At 47.5% G+C, this 15,601-nt stretch overlaps 1 protein-coding gene across 3 annotated transcripts in view; it reads right to left on the bottom strand.

Annotated features, from left to right (window-relative positions):
- The window catches only part of ube3c (ubiquitin protein ligase E3C), a 277,267-nt gene that overhangs the window by 260,006 nt on the left and 1,660 nt on the right, over positions 1-15,601 (bottom strand). The window lies entirely within an intron of this gene.

Genomic DNA, 15,601 nt, shown 5'->3' with positions numbered 1-15,601 from the left:
CTGAGTGCAGGGGCGCATTCACCAGGTAAATATTGGTGATTCCGCAGGAACGCGGGGTCAGAAACCCCCACCAGGATTGTTACCTGGAATGTAAGGGGACTCAATGGCTCCGTGAAAAAAATCCAGAGTCTTCGCTCTCCTTAGAAGCCTAAAAGCAGACATAATCTACCTACAAGAGACGCACCCGAGGGAGAAGGACCGACTGCTGGTAAGGAAGGGCTGGGTGGGACAGACGAACCATTCATGCTACGGGACGAGGGCTAGGGGGGGTAGCAATATTAATTAGCAATAGGACGAGTTTTACGGAAACCAAGACAGTTACTGACCCAGGGGGACAGTACGCCATGGCCAGTTACTGACCCGGGGGGGGGGGGGGGGGGGGGGGGGGGGGGGGGGGGGTACATCATGGTTAGCTGGTGTCCTGGAAGGGGCACCAGTAATACTGGTAAATGTGTGAGCTCCCAACTGGGATGACACAGAATTCATAAAGAAAATCATGGCAGGGAAATCTTCGACCTTGACACACACCGATTGATTATGGGGGGCGACTTTAACTGCATGTAGGACCCACTGACCGATCGATCAAACCCCAGAACAGGCAAAAAGACTGGCATGGCTGGGGAACTAGGAGTTTTCATGGAACAGATGGGGGCGGAGGACCCATGGAGGTTCCTGCACCTGGGAGAAAAGGAAATCTCATACTTTTCACAAGTACACAAGGTATATACCCGTATCGACTTCTTTGCAGTGGGGAAAATCGCTGCTTCCAGGGATCACGGGAACAGAATACTCTGCGATCGTTATCTCCGACAATGCGCCACAGTATTTGGATGTGAGGTTGGAGACAGGCCGGGTCCAGTGCCCCACGTGGAGGCTGGACACAGACCTCCTGGCCGACAAGTCCTTCTGCCAAAAAACATCACGGGCCATAGGCGACTACGTCAGTAACAACCAAAACGGGGAGGTCTCACCCTCCATGTTCTGGGAGGCACTGAAGGCCGTGATTAGAGGAGAGATCATAGACTACAAGGCAAGCAGAGACAGGGAAAAGAGGGTGGCCAAGCAACAACTGGTGGACTCCATTCTGGAAGTCGCCAGAAAATACTCCGAGGCCCCGACCGTAGAGCTGCTGGCGGAGAGGAAAAAGTTGCGACTAGACTTTAACCTGCTATCCACTAGGAAAGCAGTATACCAACTCCGCCAGACACGAGGGACCTTCCACGAACACGGAGACAAGGCTGGTCGCCTACAGGTTGACCAGCTGAGAAAGCAGGCAGCCACGAGGGAAATAGCGCAGGTAAAGGAGAGCAGTGGCACTCTCGTAACAGAACCAAAGGAGGTTAATCGGGCATTGGAGACCCTCTACCTCCAAGCCCTCCAACGGGGATGAAAAAGTTCCTAGACAGACTGGAACTACCAGTTGTGGGGGAAGACAGACGGGTTAGCTGGAAGCACCAATAGACCTGGGAGAAATCATGGACAGCATCAGCTCCATGCAGGCAGGGAAGGCACCGGGACCCGACGGGTTCCTGGCGGACTTCTACAAAAGCTTTGCACCAGTCCTGGCCCCAGACCTAAGGGACATGTTTGCGGACTCACTGGCAAGGGGCACCCTGCCCCCTACGTTAGCGCAGGCCACAATTACACTGATTCCCAAAAAAGATAAAGACCTGACGGAATGTGGATCACACAGACCCATTTCACTGCTGAATGTGGATGCGAAAATACTCAAAGGTCCTGGCCAAAAGGCTGCGTACTAGAGGTGGTCGCAGAGGACCAAACGGGCTTTGTCAAGGGTAGGCAGCTCACAGCAAACATCAGGCAGCTGCTGAATGTAATAATTAGCCTGGGCAAAAGTGAGGCATTCCCAGTGAACCCCAAAGGGGGAGGGACAGAGCTGGAGGGGCTCCTGTTTAGAACAGCCCAGAATCTGTTCCGTTGCCTGGGGGTCCATATAGCCAGAGACTGGACACAGATCCACAAGTGGAACTTGACCAGTCTGGCGGAGGAAGTAAGAAAATACCTTCAAAGGTGGGGCTCACTCCCACTCTCCTGGTGCCAAGGTTCCTCTTCCTGTTTAGATCCATACCGAGGGGGGTAATAACCCAAGAATTCCAGAACAGAGGGCTGTAGAGCAGAGCTGCTGATTAGCCGTTGCAGGGGAAATTTGCATACGTCCGTGTGCTCAGCCTAACTTGCAGGCGTACCTGAACAAGAGACCCTAGCTGTTCAAGTGAAGACAAGCATCCAGCAGAGGGTAGTAGAGCGGAGCTGCTGATTGGCCGTTGCAGGGGAAATTTGCATACGTCCGTATGCTCACCCAAACTTGGAAGTGGTTTGTGGAGGAGCTCGTCAACTGACACTTAAACGCGAAACACTTCTTCAGTGTTTCCTTCCCTACCCCCTCCTCTAACCAAAAAAACAACCGCTGTAAGGATCAAGAGGAAGGCTCGAGGGCAGGTAGAAGTGGAAAGTTGAACCGTGACGTCACAGCCTGCAGGCAAGGGATTGGCTGGTGACTGGTAAGTAGTTTTTATTTATTTTCCCTCAGGTGTTATCGTGCGGGGCGCAGAGGTTGCTGAGTGAGTGCTTGCTGAGAAGGGGAGTGAATAACAGGTAAGCTCTTTCTTTCTTTTTTTTTATCTAGAGGGGATGACAGGGAAGGTAGTGCAATGTTCCTCCTGCAGAATGTTTGAGGTGAGGGACGCCGTCAGTGTCCCTGCTGATTTCATCTGTGGGAAGTGCACCCATCTCCAGCTCCTCAGAAACCGCGTTAGGTAACTGGAGCTGGAGTTGGATGAACTTCAGATCATTCGGGAGGCAGAGGGGGTCATAGATAGAAGCTTCAGGGATGTAGTTACTTTGAAGAATAAAGATAGATGGGTGACGGTGAGAGGGGCTGGGAGGAAGCAGTCAGTACAGGGATCCCCTGTGGCCGTTCCCCTCAGTAACAAGTATACCGCTTTGGATACTGTTTGGGGGGTGGGGGGGGGGGGGGGGGGGGGGGGGGTGACGACTTACCAGCGTTAAGCCATGGGGTACATGTCTCTGGCACAGAGTCTGTCCCTGTTGCTCAGAAGGGAAGGGGGGAGAGGAGTAGAGCATTAGTCATTGGAGACTCCATAGTTAGGGGGATAGATAGGAGATTCTGTGGGAACGAGAGAGACTCACGGTTGGTGTGTTGCCTCCCAGGTGCCACAGTGCATGATGTCTCGGATCGTGTTTTCGGGATCCTTAAGGGGGAGGGGGGAGCAGCTCCAAGTCGTGGTCCACAGAGGTACCAACGACATAGGTAGGGATGGGGATGTAAGGCAGGAATTCAGGGAGCTAGGGTGGAAACTTAGATCTAGGACAAACAGAGTTATTATCTCTGGGTTGTTACCCATGCCACGTGATAGCGAGACGAGGAATGGGGAGAGAGAGGAGTTGAACACGTGGCTACAGGGATGGTGCAGGAGGGAGGGTTTCAGATTTCTGGATAATTGGGGCTCATTCTGGGGTCGGTGGGACCTCTACAAAGGGGATGGTCTGCACCTGGACCAGAGGGGTACTAATATTCTGGGAGGGGAAATTTGCTAATGCTCTTCGGGATGGTTTAAACTAGTTCAGCAGGGGCTTGGGAACCTGAATTGTAGCTCCAGTATACAGGAGGTTGAGAGTAGTGAGGTCATGAGTAAGGTTTCAAAGTTGCAGGAGTGAACCGGCAGGCAGGAAGGTGGTTTAAAGTGTGTCTTCTTCAATGCCAGGAGCATCCGGAATAAGGTGGGTGAACTTGCAGCATGGGTTGGTACCTGGGACCATTTCGGAGACAGGGATAGAGCAGGGACAGGAATGGTTGTTGCAGGTGCCGGGATTTAGATATTTCAGTAAGCTCAGGGAAGGTGGTAAAAGAGGGGGAGGGGTGGCATTGTTAGTCAAGGACAGTATTACGGTGGCAGAAAGGACGTTTGATGAGGACTCGTCTACTGAGGTAGTATGGGTTGAGGTTAGAAACAGGAAAGGAGAGGTCACCCTGTTAGGGGTTTTCTATAGGCCTCCGAAAAGTTCCAGAGATGTAGAGGAGAGGATTGCAAAGATGATTCTGGATAGGAGCGAAAGCAACAGGGTAGTTGTTATGGGGGACTTTAATTTTCCAAATATTGACTGGAAACGCTATAGTTCGAGTACATTAGATGGGTCCATTTTTGTCCAATGTGTGCAGGAGGGTTTCCTGACACAGTATGTAGATAGGCCAACGAGAGGAGAGGCCATATTGGATTTGGTACTGGGTAATGAACCAGGACAGGTGTTAGATTTGGAGGTAGGTGAGCACTTTGGTGATAGTGACCACAATTCGATTACGTTTACTTTAGTGATGGAAAGGGATAGGTATATACCGCAGGGCAAGAGTTATATCTGGGGGAAAGGCAATTATGATGCGATGAGGAAAGACTTCGGATACATCGGATGGAGAGTAAAACTGCAGGGGATGGGCACAATGGAAATGTGGAGCTTGTTCAAGGAACAGCTACTGCATGTCCTTGATAAGTATGTACCTGTCAGGCAGGGAGGAAGTGGTCGAGTGAGGGAACCTTGGTTTACTAAAGCAGTCGAAACACTTGTCAAGAGGAAGAAGGAGACTTATGTAAAGATGAGACATGAAGGTTCAGTCAGGGCGCTCGAGAGTTACAGTTAGCTAGGAAGGACCTAAAGAGAGAGCTAAGAAGAGCCAGGAGGGGACATGAGAAGTCTTTGGCAGGTAGGATCAAGGATAACCCTAAAGCTTTCTACAGATATGTCAGGAATAAAAGAATGACGAGGGTAAGAGTAGGGCCAGTCAAGGACAGTAGTGGGAAGTTGTGCTTGGAGTCCGAGGAGATAGGAGAGGTGCTAAATGAATATTTTTTGTCAGTATTCACACAGGAAAAAGATAGTGTTGTCGAGGAGAATACTGAGATTCAGGCTACTAGACTAGAAGGGCTTGAGGTTCATAAGGAGGAGGTGTTAGCAATTCTGGAAAGTGTGAAAATAGATAAGTCACCTGGGCCGGATGGGATTTATCCTAGGATTCTCTGGGAAGCTAGGGAGGAGATTGCTGAGCCTTTGGCCTTGATCTTTAAGTCATCTTTGTCTACAGGAATAGTGCCAGAAGACTGGAGGATAGCAAATGTTGTACCCTTGTTCAAGAAGGGGAGTAGAGATAACCCCGGTAACTATAGACCAGTGAGCCTTACTTCTGTTGTGGGAAAAATCTTGGAAAGGTTTACAAGAGATAGGATGTATAATCATCTGGAAAGGAGTAATTTGATTAGAGATAGTCAACACGGTTTTGTGAAGGGTCGGTCGGGCCTCACAAACCTTAGAGTTCTTTGAGAAGGTGACAAAACAGGTGGATGAGGGTAAAGCAGTCGATGTGGTGTATATGGATTTCAGTAAAGCGTTTGATAAGGTTCCCCACGGTAGGCTACTGCAGAAAATACGGAGGCATCGGATTCAGGGTGATTTAGTAGTTTGGATCAGAAATTGGCTATCTGGAAGAAGACAAAGGGTGGTGGTTGATGGGAAATGTTCAGACTGGAGTCCAGTTACTAGTGGTGTACCACAAGGATCTGTTTTGGGGCCACTGCTGTTTGTCATTTTTATAAATGACCTGGAAGAGGGCGTAGAAGGATGGGTGAGTAAATTTGAAGATGACACTAAAGTCAGTGGAGTTGTGGACAGTGCGGAAGGATGTTACAAGTTACAGAGGGACATAGATAAGCTGCAGCGCTGGGCTGAGAGGTGGCAAATGGAGTTTAATGCAGAAAAGTGTGAGGTGATTCATTTTGGAAGGAATAACAGGAAGACGGAGTACTGGGCTAATGGTAAGATTCTTGGCAGTGTGGATGAGCAGAAAGATCTCGGTGTCCATGTACATAGATCCCTGAAAGTTGCCACCCAGGTTGCGAGGATTGTTAAGAAGGCGTACGGTGTGTTAGCTTTTATTGGTAGAGGGATTGAGTTTAGGAGCCATGAGGTCATGTTGCAGCTATACAACACTCTGGTGCGGCCGCATTTGGAGTATTGCGTGCAATTCTGGTCGCCGCATTATAGGAAGGATGTGGAAGCATTGGAAAGGGCGCCGAGGAGATTTACCAGAATGTTGCCTGGTATGGAGGGAAGATCTTATGAGGAAAGGCTGAGGGACTTGAGGCTGTTTTCATTAAGAGAGAAGGTTAAGAGGTGACTTAATTGAGGCATACAAGATGATCAGAGAATTGGATAGGGTGGACAGCGAGAGCCTTTTTCCTCGGATGGTGATGTCTAGCACGAGAGGACATAGCTTTAAATTGAGGGGCGATAGATATAAGACAGATGTCAGAGGTAGGTTCTTTACTCAGAGAGTAGTAAGAGCGTGGAATGCCCTGCCTGCAACAGTAGTGGACTCGCCAACACTCAGGACATTCAAATGGTCATTGGATAGACATATGGACAATAAGGGAATAGTGTAGATGGGCTTTAGAGTGGTTTCACAGGTCGGCGCAACATCGAGGGCCGAAGGGCCTGTACTGCGCTGTAATGTTATATGTTCTATGTAAACCGACACTGCAAAGAACTAAAATCAAAGGGGGCTTGGCCTTACCAAACCTACAATACTACCACTGGGCAGCAACGACTGAAAGAGTGAGGGGGCGGGTACAAGTACCCAACACAGATTGGGTACAAATGGAGGAAGCATCCTGTAAAGGAACGACCCTCCGGGCCCTCCCGCGCACTCCCATCCTCCTCAACAAGATACACAACGGGCCCAGTGGTAGCGGCCACGCTGAGAACGTGGACCCAGTTGAGACAACACTTCGGGATAACTAAAATGTCCCCCATGGCCCCCATCTGCGGCAATCACAGATACCCCCAGCCATGCTAGATACCACCTTCAAAAGATGGAGGCGGGACGGGGGCACACTGACGGTCGGGACATTAACGTCGGGCGCAGACTGGCGACACTGGACGAACTGACGAGGAAGTGGAAACTAGCAAAAGGACAGGAAATGAGACACCACAAAATAAAACACTTCCTTCGCTGTTGGGTACTCCGGGGCCCAGAAACCACACTACTAGAGCACCTGATAGGCACAGGCAGCAAGGAGGGGGGGCTATGTGGGAAAATATACGGACAGCTACTGGACAGAGCTCGAACACCACTGGACGAGACCAGACAAAAATGGGAGGACGAACTGGGGACAGAGGTGGGGGGCACTCTGCAGCGAAGCACTGAGCAGGGCTAACTCCATCTCTTCCTGCGCAAGGCTAAGCCTAATGCAGCTCAGAGTGGTGCACAGAGCGCACCTGACCAGAACCCAAATGGGGTTCTTCCCAGAGGTGGAGGACAAATGTGGACGGTGCCAGAGGGGTCCGGCCAACCACACCCACATGGTTTGGGCTTGTCCCAAACTTGCTGGGCTCTGGACAGCCTTCTCCGAGGCAATGTCCCAAGGTTGTGGGGGTGAGGGTGAAGCAATGCCCGACAGTGGCAATCTTCTGGGTATCGGAGCAGCCAGAGTTACACATGGTGAAGGGGGCTAACGCCCTTGCTTTCGCTTCCCTAATCGCAAGCCGGAGAATCCTGCTCGGCTGGCGATAGGCAGCACCACCCATGGCTGCAGACTGGCTCGCTGCCCTCTCGGAATTTCTCCACCTGGAGAAGAATAAGTACACCATCCGAGGGTCAGAGGAAGGCTTCCTCAATACTGGGGGGGCAGCTTGTCGGCCAGTTCCCCCCCCCCTTTCCTGGAAAATAAAAGAAAAACACAGTTGAAACCAGGGGGGGGGGGGGGGGGGGGGGAAGAGGGGGGAGAAACTATACACTGATCCAGAGGGCAGCAAAATGTACATAGGGTCAGTTAAACTAACGACAAAATAAACCTCTCTGTGAAATAAAGTAAATTAGCGCAGGCAAGAAAAATGTAATGTATATATACACACAACTGTTTATAAATATGAGAAATGCCAATAAAAATATTTTTAAAAATGGTTGGACCTGAGACACTACTCTGAGGGAACTCCGACAGTGATGCCCAAGCGCTGAGATGATTGACCTCCAACCACCACAACCATCTTCCTTTGTTCCAGGTTTGACTCCAACCAGTGGAGAGCTTCCCCCGCTCCCCGCCACCCGATTCCCATTGACTCCAGTTTAGCTCGGGCTTCTTGATGCCATTCGCGGTCAAATGCTGCCTTGATGTCAAGGGCAGACACTCTCACCTCACCTCTGGCATTCAGCACTTTTATGCATGCTTGAACCAAGGTGTAATGAGGTCAGAAGCTGAGTTACCCTGGCGGAACCCAAACTGAGCATTCCTGAGCAGGTTATTGCCAAGTGCCACTTGATAGCACTATTGATGACTCCTTCCATCACTTTGCTTATTTTAAAAAAAATTTTAGAGTACCCAATTCTTTTTTTCCAATTAAGGGGCAATTTAGCATGTCAATTTACCTACCCTGCACATCTTTATGGGTTGTAGTACCCAATTCTTTTTAATCCAATTAAGGGCCAATTTAGTATGCCAATTCACCTATCCAGCACATCTTTTTGGGTTGTGGGGGTGAAACTTGCGCAGACATGGGGAGGATGTGCAAACTCCACACAAACAGTGACCCGGGGCAGAGATTGAACCCAGGTCCTCGGTGCCTTTGGCTCAACACATTCCTCCCATTGTCCTCAAGTGGTCCAATCATTTCCCTGGCCACAGTCTTACTTTTTACATCTGAATAAAAAGCTTTGGGATTCACATTAATCCTACTTGCCAAGGACTTTACATGACCCCTCTAAGCCCTCCTAATTTTCTGCTTCAGCACCTTCCTACTTTCTTTATCCTCAAGGGTTCCGACTATCCCCCTCCTTCTAGACCATACAAAAGCCTCCTTTTTCTTTTTGACGAGGTTCACAATATTCCTCATTATCCAAGGCACCCTAAACTTCCCATACTTCGGGCAGCACGGTGGCCTAGTGGTTAGCACAGCTGCCTCACGGCGCTGAGGTCCCAGGTTTGATCCCGGCTCTGGGTCACTGTCCGTGTGGAGTTGGCACATTCTCCCCGTGTCTGCGTGGGTTTTGCCCTCACAACCCAAAAATGTGCAGAGTAGGTGGATTGGCTGGCTAAATTGCCCCTTAATTGGAAAAAATAATTGGGTAATCTAAATTTATATTTTAAAAAAAGAAGAAAAAAAACTTCCCATACTTATCCTTCGTTCTCTCAGGAATGAGACTTTCCTGAATCCTAATCAACTAAGAACAAAGAACAAAGAAATGTACAGCACAGGAACAGGCCCTTCGGCCCTCCAAGCCCGTGCCGACCATAATGCCCAACTAAACTACAATCTTCTACACTTCCTGGGTCCGTATCCTTCTATTCCCATCCTATTCATATATTTGTCAAGATGCCCCTTAAATGTCCCTATCGTCCCTGCTTCCACTACCTCCTCCGGCAGCGAGTTCCAGGCACCCACTACCCTCTGCATAAAAAACTTGCCTCGTACATCTCCTCTAAACCTTGCCCCTCTCACCTTAAACCTATGCCCCCTAGTAATTGACCCCTCTACCCTGGGGAAAAGCCTCTATCCACTCTGTCTATGCCCCTCATAATTTTGTATACCTCTATCAGGTCGCCCCTCAACCTCCTTCGTTCCAGTGAGAACAAACCGAGTTTATTCAATCGCTCCTCATAGCTTATGCCCTCCATACCAGGCAACATTCTGGTAAATCTCTTCTGCACCCTCTCTAAAGCCTCCACATCCTTCTGGTAGTGTGGCGACCAGAATTGAACACTATACTCCAAGTGTGGCCTAACTAAGGTTCTATACAGCTGCAACATGACTTGCCAATTCTTATACTCAATGCCCCGGCCAATGAAGGCAAGCATGCCGTATGCCTTCTTGACTACCTTCTCCACCTGTGTTGCCCCTTTCAATGACCTGTGGACCTGTACTCCTAGATCTCTTTGACTTTCAATACTCTTGAGGGTTCTACCATTCACTGTATATTCCCTACCTGCATTAGCCCTTCCAAAATGCATTACCTCACATTTCTCCGAATTAAACTCCATCTGCCATCTCTCCGCCCAAGTCTCCAGACAATCTAAATCCTGCTGTATCCTCAGACAGTCCTCATCGCTATCCGCAATTCCACCAACCTTTGTGTCGTCTGCAAACTTAATCAGACCAGTTACATTTTCCTCCAAATCATTTATATATACTACAAACAGCAAAGGTCCCAACACTGATCCCTGTGGAACACCACTGGTCACAGCCCTCCAATTAGAAAAGCATCCCTCCATTGCTACCCTCTGTCTTCTATGGCCTAGCCAGTTCTGTATCCACCTTGCCAGTTCACCCCTGATCCCGTGTGACTTCACCTTTTGTACTAGTCTACCATGAGGGACCTTGTCAAAGGCCTTACTGAAGTCCATATAGACAACATCTACTGCCCTACCTGCATCAATCATCTTAGTGACCTCCTCGAAAAACTCTTATCAAGTTAGTGAGACACGACCTCCCCTTCACAAAACCGTGCTGCCTCTCACTAATACGTCCATTTGCTTCCAAATGGGAGTAGATCCTGTCTCGAAGAATTCTCTCCAGTAATTTCCCTACCACTGAAGTAAGGCTCACCGGCCTGTAGTTCCCGGGATTATCCTTGCTACCCTTCTTAAACAGAGGAACAACATTGGCTATTCTCCAGTCCTCCGGGACATCCCCTGAAGACAGCGAGGATCCAAAGATTTCTGTCAAGGCCACAGCAATTTCCTCTCCAGCCTCCTTCAGTATTCTGGGGTAGATCCCATCAGGCCCTGGGGACTTATCTACCTTAATATTTTTTAAGACACCCAACACCTCGTCTTTTTGGATCACAATGTGACCCAGGCTATCTACACCCCCTTCTCCAGACTCAACATCTACCAATTCCTTCTCTTTGGTGAATACTGATGCAAAGTATTCATTTAGTACCTCGCCCATTTCCTCTGGCTCCGCACATAGATTCCCTTGCCTATCCTTCAGTGGGCCAACCCTTTCCCTGGCTACCCTCTTGCTTTTTATGTACGTGTAAAAAGCCTTGGGATTTTCCTTAACCCTATTTGCCAATGACTTTTCATGACCCCTTCTAGCCCTCCTGACTCCTTGCTTAAGTTCCTTCCTACTTTCCTTATATGCCACACAGGCTTCGTCTGTTCCCAGCCTTTTAGCCCTGACAAATGCCTCCTTTTTCTTTTTGACGAGGCCTACAATATCACTCGTCATCCAAGGTTCCCGAAAATTGCCGTATTTATCTTTCTTCCTCACAGGAACATGCCTGTCCTGTATTCCTTTCAACTGACACTTGAAAGCCTCCCACATGTCAGATGTTGATTTGCCCTCAAACATCCGCCCCCAATCTATGTTCTTCAGTTCCCGCCTAATATTGTTATAATTAGCCTTCCCCCAATTTAGCACATTCATCCTCGGACCACTCTATCCTTGTCCACCAGTACTTTAAAACTTACTGAATTGTGGTCACTGTTACCGAAATGCTCCCCTACTGAAACATCAACCCCTGGCCGGGCTCATTCCCCAATACCAGGTCCAGTACCGCCCCTTCCCTAGTTGGACTGTTTACATATTGTTTTAAGAAGCCCTCCTGGATGCTCCTTACAAACTCCGCCCCGTCTAAGCCCCTGGCACTAAGTGAGTCCCAGTCAATATTGGGGAAGTTGAAGTCTCCCATCACCACAACCCTGTTGTTTTTACTCTTTTCCAAAATCTGTCTACCTATCTGCTCCTCTATCTCCCGCTGGCTGTTGGGAGGCCTGTAGTATACCCCCAACATTGTGACTACACCCTTCTTATTCCTGATCTCTACCCATATAGCCTCACTGCCCTCTGAGGTGTCCTCTCGCAGTATAGCTGTGATATTCTCCCGAACAAGTAGCGCAACTCCGCCTCCCCTTTTACATCCCCCTCTATCCCACCTGAAACATCTAAATCCTGGAACGTTTAGCTGCCAATCCTGCCCTTCCCTCAACCAGGTCTCTGTAATGGCAACAACATCATAGTTCCAAGTAGTAATCCAAGCTCTAAGTTCATCTGCCTTACCCGTAATGCTCCTTGCATTAAAACATATGCACTTCAGGCCACCTGACCCGCTGTGTTCAGCAACTTCTCCCCGTCTGCTCTGCCTCAGAGCCACACTGTCCCTATTCCCTAGTTCTCCCTCAATGCTCTCACCTTCTGACCTATTGCTCCCGTGCCCACCCCCCTGCCATACTAGTTTAGTATGAACTGTCGCTTGAAACACTGCCACATGTTTGATGTTCACTTACCCTCCAACCGCCGCACCCAATCCAAATTCTTCAATTCCTGTCTAATGAAATTACTCCTCACCTCAGTCGTAAAAGGTTTACCCCTTATCCTCAAACTATGACCCCCCCCCCCCACCCAGTTTTGGGCTCCTCCACCATCGGGAACATTCTTTCTGAATCTACCATGTCTGATTCTGTTTAGAATTTTATAAGCTTCTATGAGATCGCCTCGCACTCTTCTAAATTCCAATGTATATAGTCCAAACCTACTTAAGTCTCTCATATGACAGTCCCGCCACCCCAGGAATCAGCCTGGTAAACCTTTGCAGCACTCACTCCATAGCAAGAACATCCTTCCTCAGATAAGGACACCAAAGCTGCACACGATAATCTAGATAAGGCCTTACCAATGCCCTATGCAATTGCGATAAAACATCCCTATTCCGACACTCAAATCCTCTCGCTATGAAGGCCAACATACCATTTGCCATCTTTACTGCCTGCTGTTCCTGCACGCCTACATTCAGCGACTGATGCACGAGGACACCAAGGTCTCGCTGAGTATCCACCTCTCCCAATGTACACCCATTCAAATAATAATCTTCCTTCTATTTTTGCTACCGAAGCAGATAACCTCCTATTTATCCACATTATACATAATAATAATCTTTATTGACACAAGTAGGCTTACATTAACACTGCAATGAAGTTACTGTGAAAAGCCCCTAGTCGCCACATTCCGGCACCTGTTCAGGTACAGAGGGAGAATTCAGAATGTCCAAATTATCTAATATCACGTCTTTCGGGTTTTGCGGGAGGAAACTGGAGCACCCAAAAGAAACCCACGCAGACACAGGGAGAACATGCAGACTCCACACAGACAGTGACCCAAGCCGGGAATCAAACCTCGGACTCTGGTGCTGTGAAGCAATAGTGCTAACCATTGTACTACCGTACCGTACTGCATCTCTCATGCATTTGCCCACTCACTCAGCCTGTCCAAATCTTGCTGAAGCATCTCTGCATCCTCCGCACAGCACAGCCTCTCACCCAACTTTGTATCATCGGCAAATCTGGAAACACTACGTTTTGTTCCCTCGTCCAAATCATTTAATATATAATGTGAACAGTTGGGGTCCTAGCACATAGCCCTGCAGTACCCCACTACACTGCTTCCCAATCAGAAAAAGATCCTTTTGTCGAAATAAACCACATCCACCGGATCTCCCTGGTCAACTCTACTAGTTACATCTTCAAAGAATTCTAGATTTGTCGAGTTTGATTTCCCGTTCGTAAATCCATGCTGACTTTGTCTGATTATACCACTGCTTTCCAAATGCTGTGCCATGAAATCCTTGATAGTGGACTCCAGCGACTTCCCTACTACCAACATTAGGCTCACTGGTCTATAGTTCCCGGTTTTCTCTCTACCTCCCTCTTTGCAGTGGCGGACATTTAAGGGGATATTTCATAACTCAGCAAATAGAGATTCCATTAAGAAAGAAATCTTGAGGAGAAGGATGAGGAAGTTAAAGATAGTTTGAAATTGAAATAAAAAGAATACAATTCTGCAAAGATTAGTGGTACATCCAAAGATCAGACGCAATTTAAAATCCAGCCAAGAGTGAACAGAAATAGGATAAAATGACAGGATAAAATTGTTTTCCTTAGTGGCGAATTCGAGAACCAGGAAACATGGCAGAAGCGTTGAACAGATATTTTATTTATCTTCATTGTAGAAGACAAATAACATCCCAGAAATACTTATAAATCAAGAGGTGAAAGGGAGGAAGGAATTTGAAACAACTTCATTCACCTGGGAACGGTTACTGAGAAAATTGTTACAGCTAGTGGCTGACGAGTCCTCAGGATCTGATGGACTTCATCCTCGAGTCTTAAAGGAAGTGGTTGTGGAGATATTAGATGCATTGGTTTTAATTTTCCAAAATTCCCTTGATTCTGGAAAGACCCCATCAGATTGAAGAATAGAAGTTATGTTAAACATGCACAGGTCGTCGGAAGTGATTATGTATTTTCTGCAGCACCTTTCTGTTCAAACGCATGAGATGTAACAACTGCCCATTTACCTTTTCCCTTATTATCTAATGCTGTAAACATTCCTTCCAGGTGAAACAGCATTTACTTGTACTGCTTTCAAATTAGTGTACTGCTTGCTGCTCAGTGTGGTTTCTACATTTGGGAGGAAAAATGCAGACTCGATGACCGCTTTGCGAGATACCTCCATTCAGTACACAAGCATGACCCAAGCTTTAAGTCGCTTCTGCCTCGCTCTCACTCTGATCTCAGCCTGCTACAATATTCCAATGTAGCTCAACACAAGCTCAAGGAACAGCACCTCATCTTTCAACTCGGCATTTTCCAGCATACGGGACTCAACATTTGTGTTCAACAATTTTAGATCATAACCTCAGCCGCGTTAATTTATTTGTTTGCTGGTTCGCTTTTTCTCGAATCGCTCTTATTACCTTTACTTTGCATTCGGATAGTAGCTATACCACTATTCACGCGTCCTCTAAATACATTTTGTTTCTTATTTGTTCTATTACCACTCCATTTAGCCTTGCTCCTTGAAACTGAAAAAGTGTAACAACTGATGACATTTTCCAAGTATAAAGGAAACTAGGCTCTGTACAAGACTATTTACTAACAGCAGGCACAACATTTCACTACCGTCCGTGACTTGTGGAAGGGATAATGCATACAAAAAAAACTATCCATTGCTCCTGTTGCACAAGAACATACACTCCCCATAATTAGACAAACTCCCCATAATTAAACAAACAAGCTCATCTCATACAATTCAAATTATTTAAGTGTACATTTCTACCACCACACAACGCATTAGAATCAACACTAATGTTTGATAGGTATAAAGTGCACTTACAAAGATCAGTTTACATAGTGTGGATTTTTGAGTTATTATTAGTTGGAATACTACAACAAAACTGGAATAATCAGTGAAAGAACAATACTATAATTTTCACAAACAAAATTTACTGATTATTCAAATCAATAACAAAAACTGGAAATAAGGTATACAATGAGGTACACAGCAGTAAAATGTAAAGTTAACCCTCCTCCACATTCAAGTACCTTCAAACGAAATACATTTTCATACATATGAGAAAGTGTAAACATCAATGTGCTGTCATGATCAACATTTATCCCTCAACCAATATCACAAAAACTAATTAGCTGGTCATTAACAAATTGGCTGCTTGGGGCAGCTTGCTGTGCAGAAATTGGCTACCGTGTTTTCTACATTACAGCAGTAATGAATGCTGGGGTCA

This window comes from Scyliorhinus torazame, chromosome 6 (genome assembly GCF_047496885.1).
Source record: "Scyliorhinus torazame isolate Kashiwa2021f chromosome 6, sScyTor2.1, whole genome shotgun sequence".
Lineage (NCBI taxonomy): Eukaryota > Metazoa > Chordata > Chondrichthyes > Carcharhiniformes > Scyliorhinidae > Scyliorhinus > Scyliorhinus torazame.
The sequence above is the reverse complement of the archived record's forward strand: the minus strand, read 5'-3'. Positions and strand labels throughout refer to the sequence as shown.